We start from the raw sequence: 15,720 nt of genomic DNA on the forward strand, positions 1-15,720 counted from the left end.
TCAAGTGACAGGGTGAATTGACCCTCTAGACTAGGGTCTTTTAATCTTTACCCCCTGATGGAATGATTCTCTCTTCATTGTACCTCCTTAATGTTTAAAAATTCATCATCTTCTTTCCTTATCCCTTCCATCTTCTTCATCTCCCCTATCATCCTCCAACTCTGGTCCTTCCCAAGATTAAATCCTTGATCCTTCCTATGCAAAACTTCCCCTATGGAAGGTCATTTTCCTCCCTTACACATTTCCTTCACTGGACCCTTTGCCATCCAAGCCCTTCTTTTCATTGTCACAAAAGATGATTAGATTTGCTACTCTACCTTCTTTTTTTATTTAGATAACTATTTTCATTTCTTATTGCCGTCAAATAGTAATTGTGGGTGCCTTAATATACTGTACTCATTGAATAATCCTTAGGTTATAAGGGATGATACTCAGCCAATGACATATGTTGATTTCAGTTTGGATGTAAAATTTTCCAGTGAGCTTCACATCCCTGCGATTTCACCCTATTTCTATAGTTCTCTTTTAAAATGGTTGAAACATAAAACTTGTCAAAAATTAAATGATTTCCATATTGTTTTAAGGTCTATGTTTACTTCATCTTATTCCCATACATTTGAAATGACAGATATATAATTTTATTCTTTACAATATTCCCTAATGTTGTATGTTCCATCTGTTTAAAAAAGAAAAATAATGCAAATAGAATATAAGTATATTTGATGGTGTGAAACAATGTGGACCTCAGTAAAGGAGGATTGTAAGATGAATCCATTCTGTGCGTGTAACTTATTGTAGGTGGAACCATTTGAGTAAGTTACTTCACTTCCTGCCTGGATCACTGGGCGTTTCAGTCCCATTACTTGAGTATTTTATAGGAGAATGAGATTTAAACAAAGAAGGAGAAAACCATGGGAGCAAGAATCTGAAGCAATGAAACCTGGAAGTTACTGAAGAAACAAGCAGATGCCACCATGTGTCTTGCCATTTGACAGAGGATTCTAGCATCACTGGCAGCTCAACTTTGGGAAGAAAGCATTGCCTGATGATGCCTTGATTTAGACAATTTTCTCAGCCTCAAAATTGTAAGCTTGTAAGTTAATAAATACCTCTTGTGGAAGCCAGCCCATTTCACCCTGGCTAACTAGAACAGTCTATATCCAAATATTTCTAGAATAACTGAAAGTCTGCCTCCTTTGGTAAAGCCCTGTTTCTTTTCTCCATCTCTTTCAGCTATTCTCATTCTTTCATGGCAACTCTCTAATCCTTCAGCTTTAAACTTCTAGAAATGTGTGAGTCCTTTCCTCCTGAATTCTATCACCAATTGTCAACTTTCTCTCTTACCATCCTTTGGCACTGAAGGAATTCATGGTTCTTAAGTATGTCGTAACCTGAACACTTTGAATAAAGTTTATTTATTTTTTCTTTTGTTTTATTCTTTTATTTATTTATTTATTCATTTATTTATTTCTCTCACCCCCCCCCCCCATTATCTGCTCTCTGCATCCATTCGCTGTGTATTCTTCTGTGTTCACTTGTATTCTTATCAGCGGCACCTTTTTGTTGCATCATCTTGCTGCGTCCGCTCTCCGTTTGTGTGGTGCCACTCCTGGGGAGGCTGTGCTTTTTTTGCATGGGGTGGCTCTCCTTTTGGGGTGCACTCCTTATGCATTCAGCTCCCTTATATGGCGGACACCCCTACGTGGCTTGACACTCCTTGTGCTCATCATCACTGTTCATGGGTCAGCTCACCCAATGGGCCAGGAGGGCCTGGGTTTGAACCCTGCACCTCCTAAGCAGTAGGCGGATGCTCTATCAGTAAAGCCATATCCGCTTCCCTGGATAAACTTTAATTAACACATTATTCTCAGTGTGCTAGTGGAAATACACCGGATATTCTAGTGTTTTTTATGACATTTTGCGGCGGCTTGCTCGGTCGGTAGAGGTGGGGTCTGGCTGTGGACAAGGGGTCGGTCCAGCTCTGGATGAGGGGTCGGTCCCGCTTGGGATGAGGGGTCAGTCCCACTTGGGACGAGGGGCCAGTCCGGCAGCAGACGAGGGGTCGGTCTCACAGGGGTTGCGCGGTTCGGCTGACGGGGTCGCCCAGTGAAGCCGGCGACGAAGGGGTCGCCCGGAGAAGCAGGCGACGAACTGGGGACAAGGGAGGCCAGGCCCTTGTCGGGGGCTCTCAGGACTGGAGGGCGCACGGCAGAAAAACTACCGTGGAGACAAGGTAAACACGCAAGTCCACTTTATTGAGGGAGAGGCAACAGTTTTATAGGGGCTGGGGAAGGCTGATTGGTCGAAGCCATGCCCTGTTCTGATTAGTTGCCGGAGAAAGGTCAGTGGGAGGTGCTGGACGGGGGAGGGGTGGTGGTTAGGGATTGGCTGTCGCTGTTGCTGGGGGAAGGGGCAGGGTTTAGGGATTGGTGGCTGCTGTTGCTGGGGTGGAGGGCAGACTTGAGTTTCTCACCCATGCCTGGCTGTTGCTGCTGTCGGGGGAGGGGAAAAGGGCAGACTGGAATTTTCTGCCCTGCGCCTGTGCAGGGAGAAAGAAGAAGAAGGGTACCGCCCCACAGGCATCGTGTGGCGCCATCCGGGAGGAGGGGTGGCCGCGTAAGCATGGCTGCCGAGAAGGGGAGACCCGAGGGCACTCTGTGCCCATGCCGAGCTCCCTTCAGGGGTGGCGGTGAGTCCAACCAGCCACCCTATTATGGGGGCAGTGGCTTGGGCCTGCCGCGGCTGCTCCCCCGCCAGGCCAGCAAAACACACTTCAGCCCAAGGGGTGACCGCATTTCCCCCTTCTTTTCAAATAAGGGCCAGGATGGCAGCAGCAACAAGTAGCCGAGGCCCAAGAGGCAGTAAGCAATGAGGGAAGCAGGGCTGAAGAGGGAAGTGAGTATGACGGGGATATAAATGTACAATTTAGGGGGTGGTATCTTGCCGTTGCAAGCAAGGGTGGCCAATGTCCAATTCTTGTTGATCTCGGCGGCTATAAGATCCATCTGTTGTTAAAAGTCCAGAATGGCAGCGCATTACAGGTAGTTGATCTCTTCTTTGCGGCGAAGAGCAGTAGAGGCAGACTGTGTGATGGTCTGGAGGATCGCAGCGGTGAGGACAAGTCGTGTCAGGGCCCCAGCGACGGTGGTGGCGGCAGCGTCGGGAGTAGTGGAGATGTAGGCGAGGATAACAAGAAGAAGGCCAAAGTCCTCACGGTCACGAGAGAGGACGATGTTAACGGGGCGGGCCGACATTGGGCGGCCCAATCTGCAACGCAGTGGGGGTTCAAGCAAAAAAAGGAGGGGGGCGGGGGACGAGAAGGGACGCTTTGGATGGCTGAGAAGAGGAGTGAGGTCAAGACAGGAGGACTGGGGAGGCAAAAGCAGAAACGTTATCAGATGCTAGAAAGCAGGCTGCGGGCTGGGGAAAGCGGGTTGCGGGCCGTTTAGCGGGGCTGGAGCTGCTTGAGAGTGATGGCGGCATGGGGGGCCGTGGTTACAGAAGACTTGGGGCTGTTTCAAAGAGATCTTACACCGGTGAGTGTCTAGGAGACCGGCAAGGGCCCGAACTTGCGGGGCTTGCTTAGCAGATAGGATGTTACCCATTGCTAATGGCCTTTTGGAGCCGATAAGAAAAGGGGCCCTTACCTTGAGAGTGTGGCGATGGGAGCCGAGGTGCACGGTGAGACGAGGGGTCAGAGCCGGTGGGGCTCCGACGGTGGTCGTGGGCCAAAAGAATGCCCCGACGAGGGGAGGGCAGAACGACGAGCAGTGGAGCAAGGCAAAGGGGAGCAAGCATGGAGGGGAGGAGGCAGAGGTAAAGGCAGGGGTGGAGGTGCTCAGGCACGCCCTCCTAAGAGTTTTATTGGCGCCTCTTAATCATAGCGGGTGGGTATAAGCCCCCGACATGGAAGGAGAAAGCCATCCAGCGATTCTCCCAGACCGCCGTGGATCATATGAGGTCACCAAGGTTCAGGAGCAGCAATGCAGAGCGAAAAGATAGGGGTGAGAAGAGAGGAGGGCGTAGGGCTGTGGTAGGATTACTTCAGACGTGCAAGCGCGCGCTCCCGAGAAATCCAAGGCTCCTCTTAATCATAGCGGGTCGGTATAAGCCCCCGACATGGAAGGAGAAAGCCATCCAGCGATTCTCCCAGACCGCCGTGGATCATATGAGGTAGCCAAGGCTCAGGTAGCAGCAATGTTGCACGAGAGAAGCCCCAAGGTGAGAAGAGAGGAGGGGGGGGTGGCGCCAGGTTATGGAGTGAGGTTGTGGTGGAGTTGCCTTGCCCCACGTTGGGCGCCAACTGCGGCGGCTTGCTCGGTCGGTAGAGGTGGGGTCTGGCTGTGGACGAGGGGTCAGTCCAGCTTTGGATGAGGGGTCGGTCCCGCTTGGGACGAGGGGTCGGTCCCACTTGGGACGAGGGGCCGGTCCGGCAGCAGACGAGAGGTCGGTCTCACAGGGGTTGCGCGGTTCGGCTGACGGGGTCACCTGGCAAAGCTGGCAATGAAGGGGTTGCCTGGAGAAGCAGGCGACGAACTGGGGACAAGGGAGGCCAGGCCCTTGTCGGGGGCTCTCAGGACTGGAGGGCGCACGGCAGAAAAACTACCGCAGAGACAAGGTAAACACGCAAGTCCACTTTATTGAGGGAGAGGCAACAGTTTTATAGGGGCTGGGGAAGGCTGATTGATCGAAGCCATGCCCTGTTCTGATTGGTTGCCAGAGAAAGGTCAGTGGGAGGTGCTGGACGGGGGAGGGGTGGTGGTTAGGGATTGGCTGTCGCTGTTGCTGGGGGAAGGGGCAGGGTTTAGGGATTGGTGGCTGCTGTTGCTGGGGTGGAGGGCAGACTTGAGTTTCCCGCCCACACCTGGCTGTTGCTGCTGTCGGGGGAAGGGAAAAGGGTAGACTGGATTTTTCCGCCCACGCCTGGCTGTTGCTGCTGTCAGGGGAGGGGAAAAGGGCAGACTGGAATTTTCCACCCTGCGCCTGCGCAGGGAGAAAGAAGAAGAAGGGTACCGCCCTACAGCATCGTGTGGCACCATCCGGGAGGAGGGGCGGCCGCGTAAGCATGGCTGCCGAGAAGGGGAGACCCGAGGGCACTCTGCGCCCATGCCGAGCTCCCTTCAGGGGTGGCGGTGAGTCCGACCAGCCACCCTATTATGGGGGCAGCGGCTTGGCCTGCCGTGGCTGCTCCCCTGCCAGGCCAGCAAACCACACTTCAGCCCGAGGGGTGACCACAACATTTCTTTGTAAATATGTTGGTAGATGAAATTTAGTTTCACCAAATGTCTCATCAAACCAGAGGATAATACACCAAACTCTGACACACATAAATGCTCTTTACTCTTAGCAATGAGAAGTATTTTAATCATTGGATTCATGTCATTCATTCACTCAAGAAACATTTATTAAGTGGTTCCTCTGTCTGTTGCAATAATCCTTCCTATCATTGTAGTTGATGAGAAAAAAACACATATGAAAAATATACACTATGCCATTTTTTAGTGATAGGATGAAAAATAGGTCTGGGGAGGAGATTGTGGTTTAACAATGAATATCAATTTAAAAGATATTAATGTATCAGTTAGCTACTGTCATGTAAGATATCATGCCCAACACCAGTATCATAAAGCATTAGCTGGTGAGTTTTTGATGAGCTGTTCTGTCTGTTCATATGGGGGCCTGCCTGACTCACCTGGGCCTACTCTTGGTGTATAGTTATCTGACAGGTCCCCTCAGGCCTGGGTGTTCTAGGCTCAATCATCTTTGATCTCCTTCACATGTCCCTTAGCTGGCCATGAGCCTGATTTTGGGTTGACTGCTCCACATATCTTTTACCATCTGGCACACTAATTCTAGATTCTTCTGATGACTATTTTCATGCTCCAAAAGATGTAAAAGAAAGCCCATTTCAGAGTGTTTTATTCCCTGGTGGATCAACAACCTCTTCCCTGTGCCTCCTTTATTTGAACTTTCCTATTTGACTTCTTGCCCTTCTCCTTCCCTTCCTCTGGTCCCTGCTATTGTCCTCCAAATATGACATAAAGGTATAATCCTGGCCACACAGGTTCAGCATCTCCTCTGCTGGTCTTGTGTCACTCTCCCTCCTTATCTACGGGACCCTCAGTCAGGGCAGGCCATTCCGGTCTGCATCCCCTGATTGTATTTTACAGGCCTAGCTCAATGTTTTATCCTTTATTCCTTCTCTTTTGAAAATAAAGAAAATAAAGAAAATTATCTCTCTCTGTCATTCTTTTCCTATTAATGGCCATTCCCCTTTATTCTAATCCTAATTATAAATACGTGCAAATTTCCTCATGACCCTTTTACTTCAAGTATAAATTTAGTTATTTTTTTGTACATCTTTGATACTTTCTGCCCATGTGTCCTCAATTAAATTACTTAACCTCTCAGTATCAAGGTTTTCTCAGATATAAAGTGTATACTATAATTGTCCCTGTTTTGCGAGGGTGTCATGAGGCAGAATGAGTCAACACATTCAACACACATAACAGGCTATGAGCCAAACCTGATACAAGGAAAATCCTTGTTTCCAACGATTAATAATCTTTTCATATCTCTTTTAAAAATCCCACAATTATCCATCAATTATTCATGATTAAATTAGCTTTCTGTGGCAGCTTCAACCAATTGAAAAGAAACTTGATAACTCACAATAATAGAATTCAAATTTTTCAAATCACTCACAGTTTTTGGAGCCGGCAAATTGAAATCAGTATCTCAAGGCTGTAATCAAAGATTTTAAAGGCCACACTTCTGGAAGCTCTTCAGAAGCATATATTCCATGACTCTACCAGTTCATGGAGGCTGCCGGAATTTTTTGTTTTGGGACTTCATTACTCCAGCTTTCAAGTCCAGTATCTTCAAATTACTATATGCTCTTTTCTCTCTTACACTTTTATGTTTGTCTGCCAAATTATCCTGCATCCCTTCTATAGGAATACATGTGATTGCATTTATGCCTAACCTGAAATCCCAGATCAATCTCTCCATCTCAGATTAAACAAAGTACGATGAATGTTTCATATGAGGTAACATGCATGGGCACCAGGATTTAAGACAAGGTATTTTCAGGTGGGTATTTAGTGTATAGTGTGTTTCTTTCGACCCCAATGATCCCACATGCAAAATACCTTGTCCCCATCCCAACATACCCAAATATCTAAAAAATTATAGCCTCAACTCACTTCCCAAAACTCATCTAAATATCATCTCCTGAATAGTCACAAGTTACCATCTGAATCATCTAAATTAGGTAAATTAGTTATTTATTACATTCTCAGTAAGATCCAATCTGGGATAAATTCATTTCTCTCTGTAGACCAGCAAGTAGAAAAGAATTTTACTAATTCCAAAATACCCTGGTAGGGCAGGCATAGTATAAATGTTGCAGACATCCTAATTTCAAAAGGGAGAGGATGAATGGAAGAAAGGAAGCACAGTTCCCAAGCAATTTTGAAATCTTGAAGTTCTGTTAGGTTCATTGCCTGGAGTCATCTCTGTGGCCTATGGATTGTCCTTGGTGACACTTCTCTGCTGTCTGGACCTTGGGCTTTGGCTTCTATACCCAATTCTGGGTCTCTGAGCCCATGTTCGTTATAACTCTTCCTACAGAGCTGGCATCTCTCCTATCTGGTGTAGGCTGAATTATATATGCATTCTCAATCATTGTTAGTATTCCTGTCTGTATGGGCACATTGTAGATAGGACCTCGAATATGTTATTTGAGGTAAGGTGTGGCCCACCTAATTGAAAGGAGCCTTAATCCAGATCATTGGATTCTGTTATAAGCATGGTACATTAATTCAAAAATATAGAATGCACAGGGAGGAGCCAGAAGATAGAAGTCAACAGAAACCAGAAGAGAAAGGAGAGGACATTGCTATGAAAGCAAGGCAGGGATAGTAGCCAAGGAACCTAAAGGATCTCTGGTAGTCAGCACTGGAATGTTGTAGAGTTTGGGGAGAAAGCATTGCCTTGCTGCTTTCTCAGTAGTGGCTTCTCCTAACCTAAAAACTGTGAGCCTATAAATTCCCAGTGTTCAAGCCATCCCATTCTGTACTACCTATGATAGCCATCTGGCAAAGTAAGGTATCACAATTTGTTTTTCTTCAAAGGGTTTTTGAAAGTTAATAGTTTTATCAGTTTATAGAATATTGTAATTCCACAGCCTTCTTATTTTGTCATCTTATTGTCCCTTTCAGCTCAGCTGGCAGTATTTTTGATAATATAATGCTCTCAAAAATATTCTGGTTTGTGAACCAAGATCACATCTGAGTCCAGCTCCATCACACAGGAACACAAACTCCAAAGTAGGGCCAACTGACATGGCACTGAACTCCATCTGCCATAACCATAGAAACTGTGGGTCTCTGTAGCCCTCAGAAGAACCAATACCTGAGGTTGTATCTACTTTGTCTCTGGGACTTTGCTGAGGTGTGCATAAGGGTGACCCCTCTGATAACCTCCTGGTTCTTTTTGGAGACTCAGTCATGTAAACTCACTTGACCTTTCCATTTCCCCCTTTTATACAAAGTCAAAAAGAAGTTTTTAACACCAGATATTACATCTAGGCTGAGATATTCCACAAATCTGAGTTGACCCCTTTCATCACATTCTTTTCTAGTTACATCATCAGTTGATATTTGGTAGTAATCACTCAGTGCCAGGGAGGCTCATCCCCAGGAGTCATGTCTCATGCTGGTGGGAAGGCAATGCATCTACATGCTGAATTTGTCTTAGGGAGTGACCATATTTGAGCAAAATGGAGGCTCTCAGGAGGTAACTCTTAGGCACCATGCAACTCTAGGCATAGTTCATATTTCAGGCACACGGACTCATAATCGGAGTCATCAGTATCAAGGGCTCATTGTTGGACCATCCATCTTTGTTGGTCTTGGACATTGCACTTGGGGGATTGTTGCTGTTCCATTGGTGAATGTGATAGAGCTCCCCTAGCCAGGAACTTAGCACTCTCTCAGCTGTCATTTCCAACTGTAACCACTATGAAAATATCCAAGCCATTCCATGTACCCTGTATATATGCCCTGGAGAACTCCCTCCCAACCCCGTGGCCCTCACCAATAACACACCACACAAGTGCTCCTCCCCCACCTTAGTTGAACCTCTCTGTGGTCCAAAACATTTTCAGAAAGAAAACCCAATATATTGCCAGGTTCCATTAAGAGTAAAATGGAATATAGTGATGGGTTTAAAGGTTAGATATAGAATACATAGTAATTTAGAAAAATTAAATAAAGAAAAATAAATTGGGGTATCAAAAAATGAAAAGCTTTGTTTCTGACATTTTGCCTTTCATCACTGCTGTAAGTGTTGCCCCGTATGTAGAGTGCCAAGGCAATTTCTTCCATTTCTTCCTCAGTGTCTACATAGTTTCTTTTTTTTCTAAGTATTAAGTTTGTCTTCACAAATTTTTAGATCACAGTAATTCACATATACAAAATATGATACTCCCACATATCCAACATCAGACCCTTTCTTCCTTCCCCAACAATGATCTGCAGCTGATATACAGATATTGAAACAATAGCTTTCAAACGTGGTTCCATTTGGGTTTACATCATAGTTTATATTTTAGACTATATAATTTTCTAAATTTTTAGTTAGCTTATGTTTTACATTATGTTTTACATTTTAGCCTATAGTCTTTTATACACTTTTGGTATAATTTAACATGTCCTTTATTCATTACTGCATGATATTGTGGAAAACTTCCATTGCCCCACAGTTACACTGATTCCATGTATTCAACACCTTTTTCCCCCTCCCACAGGGCCCACCATGACAATCAATCCTCATTACTTGAAGGGCCATATTCAGAGATGCTTGCAACAATGTTAAGAGCTTGACATACTTGACTGCCCTAACCCATTGGATTCCACCAATTCTCTCAAGAGAAACAACTCCCCCTGTTTGAGAACACTAGTCTTCCCCAGGATGTGGGTGTACTTTTACTTTCATTTTATGGGTTTCCACCCAATGATATAACCCACTATGATAAAATGAGCACTCACACACTCCCTAGAAGCTTGACCCATGTCACATGCCCCCCCTTAAGCATTTTAATCAAGTAACCTTCTGTATTATATTTTCTGAAGAGTTTTCTCTACATTGTAATTTCAACCACATACCTGAAAATCTCCTATGTTCAAATGTTCCCCCACCATCCCACCAATTTCTTGGGCCATCTGACCCATTCTCCCATCTCTAGCCCCCCTAAGGCCCACAAAGCCCCACCCAAAGTTTTCAATATGTCCCATTTTATCCCTTCCCTGTACAAGTACTTACCTCCAGTTTATCATAGATTTCACCCATGTAGGTTTCAGCTTGCAACCTTCCTCTAACCCCATTTTCCTTTAAATTTGTCATACTGTCTCTAGCTATCTGAGACAGCTTGATTTACTTATTTCATATCAGAGAGGTCATGTATTATTTGTCCTTCAAGCCTGGGTTGCTTCACTCAACATAAGGTTCTCAGATTCATCCATGTTATCACACGTGTTTGTACTGTATTTGTTCTTATAGCTGAGTGGTATTCCATTGTATGTATATACCGCATTTTATTTATCCACTCATCTGCTGATGGGCATTTGGGTTGATTCCAACATTTTGTCAATAGTGAACAGTGTTGCTATGAACATTGGTGTGCACACGTCAGGTTGTGTCCTTGTTTTCAGTTCTACTGGGTATATACCCAGCAGTGGAATTGGTGGATCATATGGCAAATCTAAGGCATATTTTTGAGAAACCACCAAACTGTCCTCCAGAATGGCTGGATCCTTCTGTATTCCCACCAGCAGTGGATGAGTGTTCCCACTCCTCCACATTCTTGCCAGCAATTGTAGTGTTCTGATTTTTTGATAGCTGCCAGTCTTATGGGAGTAAGATGTTATCTTATTGTTGTTTTGATTTGCATTTGCCTAGTAGCTAGTGATTTTGAGCAGTTTTTTCATCTTCATTTTAAAAGCATTTTTATATCTTTTTTTGGAGAAATGCCAAACTATTTTTTCCCCATTTTTTAAAATGGGCTGTTTTTCTTTTCCTTTCAACATATTGGAGTTCTTTATATATGCAAGATATAAGTCTCCTATCAGATATATGTTTACCAAATATTTTCTCCCATTTTGTAGGCTCTCTTTTCACTTATTTGACAAACTCCTTTGAGGTGCAAAGGCTTTAATTTTGAGGAAGTCCCATTTATCTATTTGTTCTTTTGCTGCTTGTGCTTTTGGTGTGAAGTTCATGAAGCCATTTACTATTACAAATTCCTGTAGATTTATTACTATTACAAATTCCCTAAATTGCTTTCCAAGGTCTTTATGGTCTTTTTCTTATATTTAGGTCTTTGATCCATCTTGAGTTGATCTTTGTATAAGGTGTGAGTTGGTAATCCTCTTTCATTCTTTTACATATGGATATCCAGTTCTTCAGGTACCATTTGTTGAAGAGGCCATTCTCTCCCAGTTGAGAGGGTTTGATGGCCTTGTAAAATACCATATGGCTGTGTATTAACCATACGTATATATACCATATGGTATAGATACCATATGGGGATCTATAACTGTATTCTCAATTTGGTTCTGTTGCTCAGTGAGTCTATCCTTGTGCCCAAACTGTGCTGTTTTCACTACTGTAGCTTTGTAGTTTATTTTGAAATCTGGTCGTGCAGTTCCTCCAATTTCATTTTTCTTTTTCAATATGACTTTGGCTATTCAGGGCCTCTTTCCTTTCTAAATAAATTTCATAGTTAGTTTCTCTAGTTCATTAAAGAATGATGTGTTAATTTTTCTTGGGATTGCATTGAATCTGTAGATCCGTTTTGGTAGGATGGACATCTTAATAATATTTAGTCTTCCTATCCATGAACAGGGAATATTCTTCCATTTATTTACATTTTCTTTGATTTTCTTGAACAATGTTGTGTTGTTTTCTGTGTATAAGTCTTTTACCTCCTTAGTTAAATTTATTCATAGGTATGTGATTTTTTATTTTACTATTGTGAATGGTATTTGATTCCTGATTTCTTCCTCAGATTGCTCATTATTAGTGTACAGAAATGCTACTTAATTTTATGCATTGATCTTGTAACCTGCTACCTTACTGAACTCATTCATAAGTTCTAGAAGCTTTGTTGCAAGTACTTCTAAGACTATGTTAAATAGGAGGGGTGATAGTGGCCATTCTTGTCTTGTTCCTGAACTTAGAGAGAAAGATTTTAGGATTTCACCATTGAAAATGATGTTAGCTGTGGGTTTTTTATATATACTCTTTATCATGTTCAGAAAGTTTCCTCCTATTCTGATCTTTTGCAATGTATTTATCAAGAAAGGGTGCTGTCCAGCATCCAGGTGGAATCTGACCCTCCTCTTGACATAGAGGTGCAATGGACACAACCAATCCAATGTCCACATAGAAGAGGTGGCATTGGATTGGGAAAAGTGGACATAATGGACAAAGGGTATGGGGAAAGGCAGGAAGAGATGAGAGGTGGAGGCGTCTTTGGGACATGGAGCTGCCCTGGATGGTGCTTCAGAGGTAATCACCGGACATTGTAAATCCTCACAGGGCCCACTTGATGGAATAGAGGAGAGTATGGGCCATGATGTGAGCCAATGTATATGAGGTGCAGAGGTGCCCAAAGATGTACTTACCAAATCCAATGGATGTGTCATGATGATGGGAACGAGTGTTGTTGGGGGGGGGGGGAGAGGGGGGGTGGGGGGGTGGGGTTGAATGGGACCTCACATATATATTTTTAATGTAATATTATTACAAAGTCAATAAAAAATAAAAAAATGAAAAAAAAAAGAAAAAAAAAAAAAGAAAGGGTGCTGTATTTTGTTAAATGCTTTTTCTGCAACTATAGATATGATTATGTGATTTTTTTCCCTTCAATCTGTTTATGTGGTGTATTACATTAACTGATTTTCTTATGTTGAACCATTGTTGCATACCAGGAATGAATCCCCCTTTGTCATGGTGTATAATTTATTTAATGTGTTTTTTTTTATTTTTTTATTGATTTTGTAAAAATATTACATTAAAAAATATGAGGTCCCATTCGACCCCACCACCCCCACCGCACCCCTACCCCCCCCCCAGCAACACTCACTCCCATCATCATGACACATCCATTGCATTTGGTAAGTACATCTCTGGGTATCTCTGCACCTCATGGTCATTGGTCCACATCATGGCCCACACTCTCCCCCATTCCATCCAGTGAGCCCTGGGAGGATTTACAATGTCCGGTGATTGCCCCTGAAGCACCATCCAGGGCAACTCCAAGTCCCAAAGGCACCTCCACATCTCATCTCTTCCTGCCATTCCCCATACCCAACAGCCACCATGTCCACTTTTCCCACTCCATTGCCACCTTTTCTCTGAGGTCCTTGGATTGGTTGTGTCCGTTGCACCTCTATGTCAAGAGGAGGCTCAGATTCCACATGGTTACTGGATGCAATCCTCCTGCTTTCAGTTGTAGGCCCTCTAGGCTCCATGGTGTGGTGGTTGCCCTTCTTCAACTCCATCTTAGCTGAGTGAGGTGAGTCCAATAATTCAGATTGTAGGAGCTGGAGTCTGTTGAGGCTCAGGGCCTGGCTATCATATTGTCAGTAAAAAGATTCAATCCCCTAAATATATCTTAAACCCCAATACCAACTACAATTCCAGTAAAGTAGCATGATAGTCTTATGAAAAGAGATCCCCTCTGGGTCCAGTTTCATCCCTCAGAAACACCAGCTCCATAGAAGGGCCATCTGACATGGCAGTGAACCCTATCTGCCATGACCGTAGAACCCGTGGGTCCCTTTAGCCCTCAAAGGAACCAATACCTGGGGATTGTATCTACTTTATCTGTCTCTGAGACGCTGCTCAGTTGTGCATAAGGGAAATCCTTCTGACAGCCTCCAGACTCTTTTTTTTTTTAGAGACTCATAGCCATATAAACTCATTTCTCCTTTCTATTTCCCCCTTACAGTAGGTCAAACAGCATTTTAAAGTCATATTATTCTATGTAGACAGGGATATTCTACTGATCCACATCGAACCTTCAATTCAAGGTCATTTTCCAGTTGCATTATCAGTTGTTAGTTGATAGTGATCCCTCGGTGCCAGGGAGGCTCATCCCCAGGTCCCACGCTGGGGGGAAGGCATTGCATTTAGATGCTGAGGTAGGCTTCGAGACTGGCCACATTTGAGTAACATGAAGGCTGTCAGGAGGAGATTCCCAGGCACAGTGCTGCTCTAGGCCTTGTTCTTATTTCAGGCCTGTAGGCTCACAAGCATAGTCATTAGTATCAGGGGCTTACTGTTGGACCTTCATTCCTTCTTGGTCCTTGCTGCTGCACTTGGGGGGCTGCCGCTGCTCCCCTAGGGACCATGGCACAGCACCCCCGGCCAGGAACCCAGTACCCCCCCAGCTTTAGTTTTTAATTGTTGCCACTATGAGTATATCCAAACATTACCATGCACCCTGGACATATGCCCTGTATAGCTCCCTGTCAGCCATTTATCCCCTGTCAATAGTATCCCATGCCAGTATTTCTCCGCTGCCATTGTTGGACCACTCTGGGATCCAGAACTTTCTGAATATTGAAGCCCCAATATCATGTCAGGATCTCTTACTAGCAAAATGGAATATAGCGATGGGTTTAAGGGTTAGATATAGAATACGTGTTGACTTGGGAAAATTCTACATCCTATCTTTTTCTTTTCCTTTTTTTTCCCCCCTAATTATTGACCTTTTCTTCACAAGAGCCCTAGACTACAGCAATTCATGTATGCAATATACAGCACTCCCACACATCCATTACAAAACCTTTTCCCTTCCACAGCGATACTCTTACAACCTATTCACAACATATTTACTTAAAGTGATGTGCATAGTCTGAGACAATAGCTTTCAAACCAGGTGACATCTGTGATTACATTGTGGTGCATACTTTAGGACACGCAGTTTTCTAACATTTTTAGTTATCCTATGTTTTACATTATGGTTTACATTGTCATTCTGTCGTCCTCTATATGTTTATGATGTAATATTACATATTTTATATCCTTCCTTGTGTATTCTCACGAAACTCCTCTCTTACCCCTCATTTACGTTGGTTTCACACATTTAACACCCATTTTCCCATCCCCTTGGTGCCCACAGTGACAGCCAACCTCCATTTCCCGAGGTGCCACGTCCAGAGATACTTGCAACAGTGTTCAGGTCCTAAATTGCTCAGCTGCCCCAATGCCCTGGGAGCCACCCTTTCTCCAGAGAGATACAGTTCCCTCTATTTGATGGCATTAGTCCTCCCCAGGATGTGGGTCCACCCCCACTCTCACTACTTGGGTCTCTACCCAATGGTATCACCCACTCTGGCAAAATGAGCATTCAGACATTCCCCAGGAGCCCGTCCCGCATCGGGCCATCCCTTCCGAGCATCCTAAACAGGTAACACTCTTAATTATATTTTGATACGATTTTTTCAGCATTTTAATCTCAACCAACACCTGACACTCTCCTGTGTTCGTATGCTACCCCTCCCTCCCCCCACTTATTGGGCAATATTACTCATCTGCCCATCCCCAGCCCCACTCAAACCCGCAAAGCCCCCCCAAAGGCAGCCCCTTGCCCCCATTTTATCTCTTCTTTGTGTTCATACTTACCACCAGCTCATCATAAATTCCACC

At 44.3% G+C, this 15,720-nt stretch overlaps 1 gene segment (V, D, J or C); it reads left to right on the plus strand.

Moving 5' to 3' along the window:
• Window positions 1–15,720, plus strand: part of LOC131273778 (immunoglobulin kappa variable 3-20-like) — a 1,006,205-nt gene that overhangs the window by 285,842 nt on the left and 704,643 nt on the right.

Source organism: Dasypus novemcinctus, chromosome 17, assembly GCF_030445035.2.
Source record: "Dasypus novemcinctus isolate mDasNov1 chromosome 17, mDasNov1.1.hap2, whole genome shotgun sequence".
In the NCBI taxonomy this organism is placed as follows: Eukaryota; Metazoa; Chordata; class Mammalia; order Cingulata; family Dasypodidae; genus Dasypus; species Dasypus novemcinctus.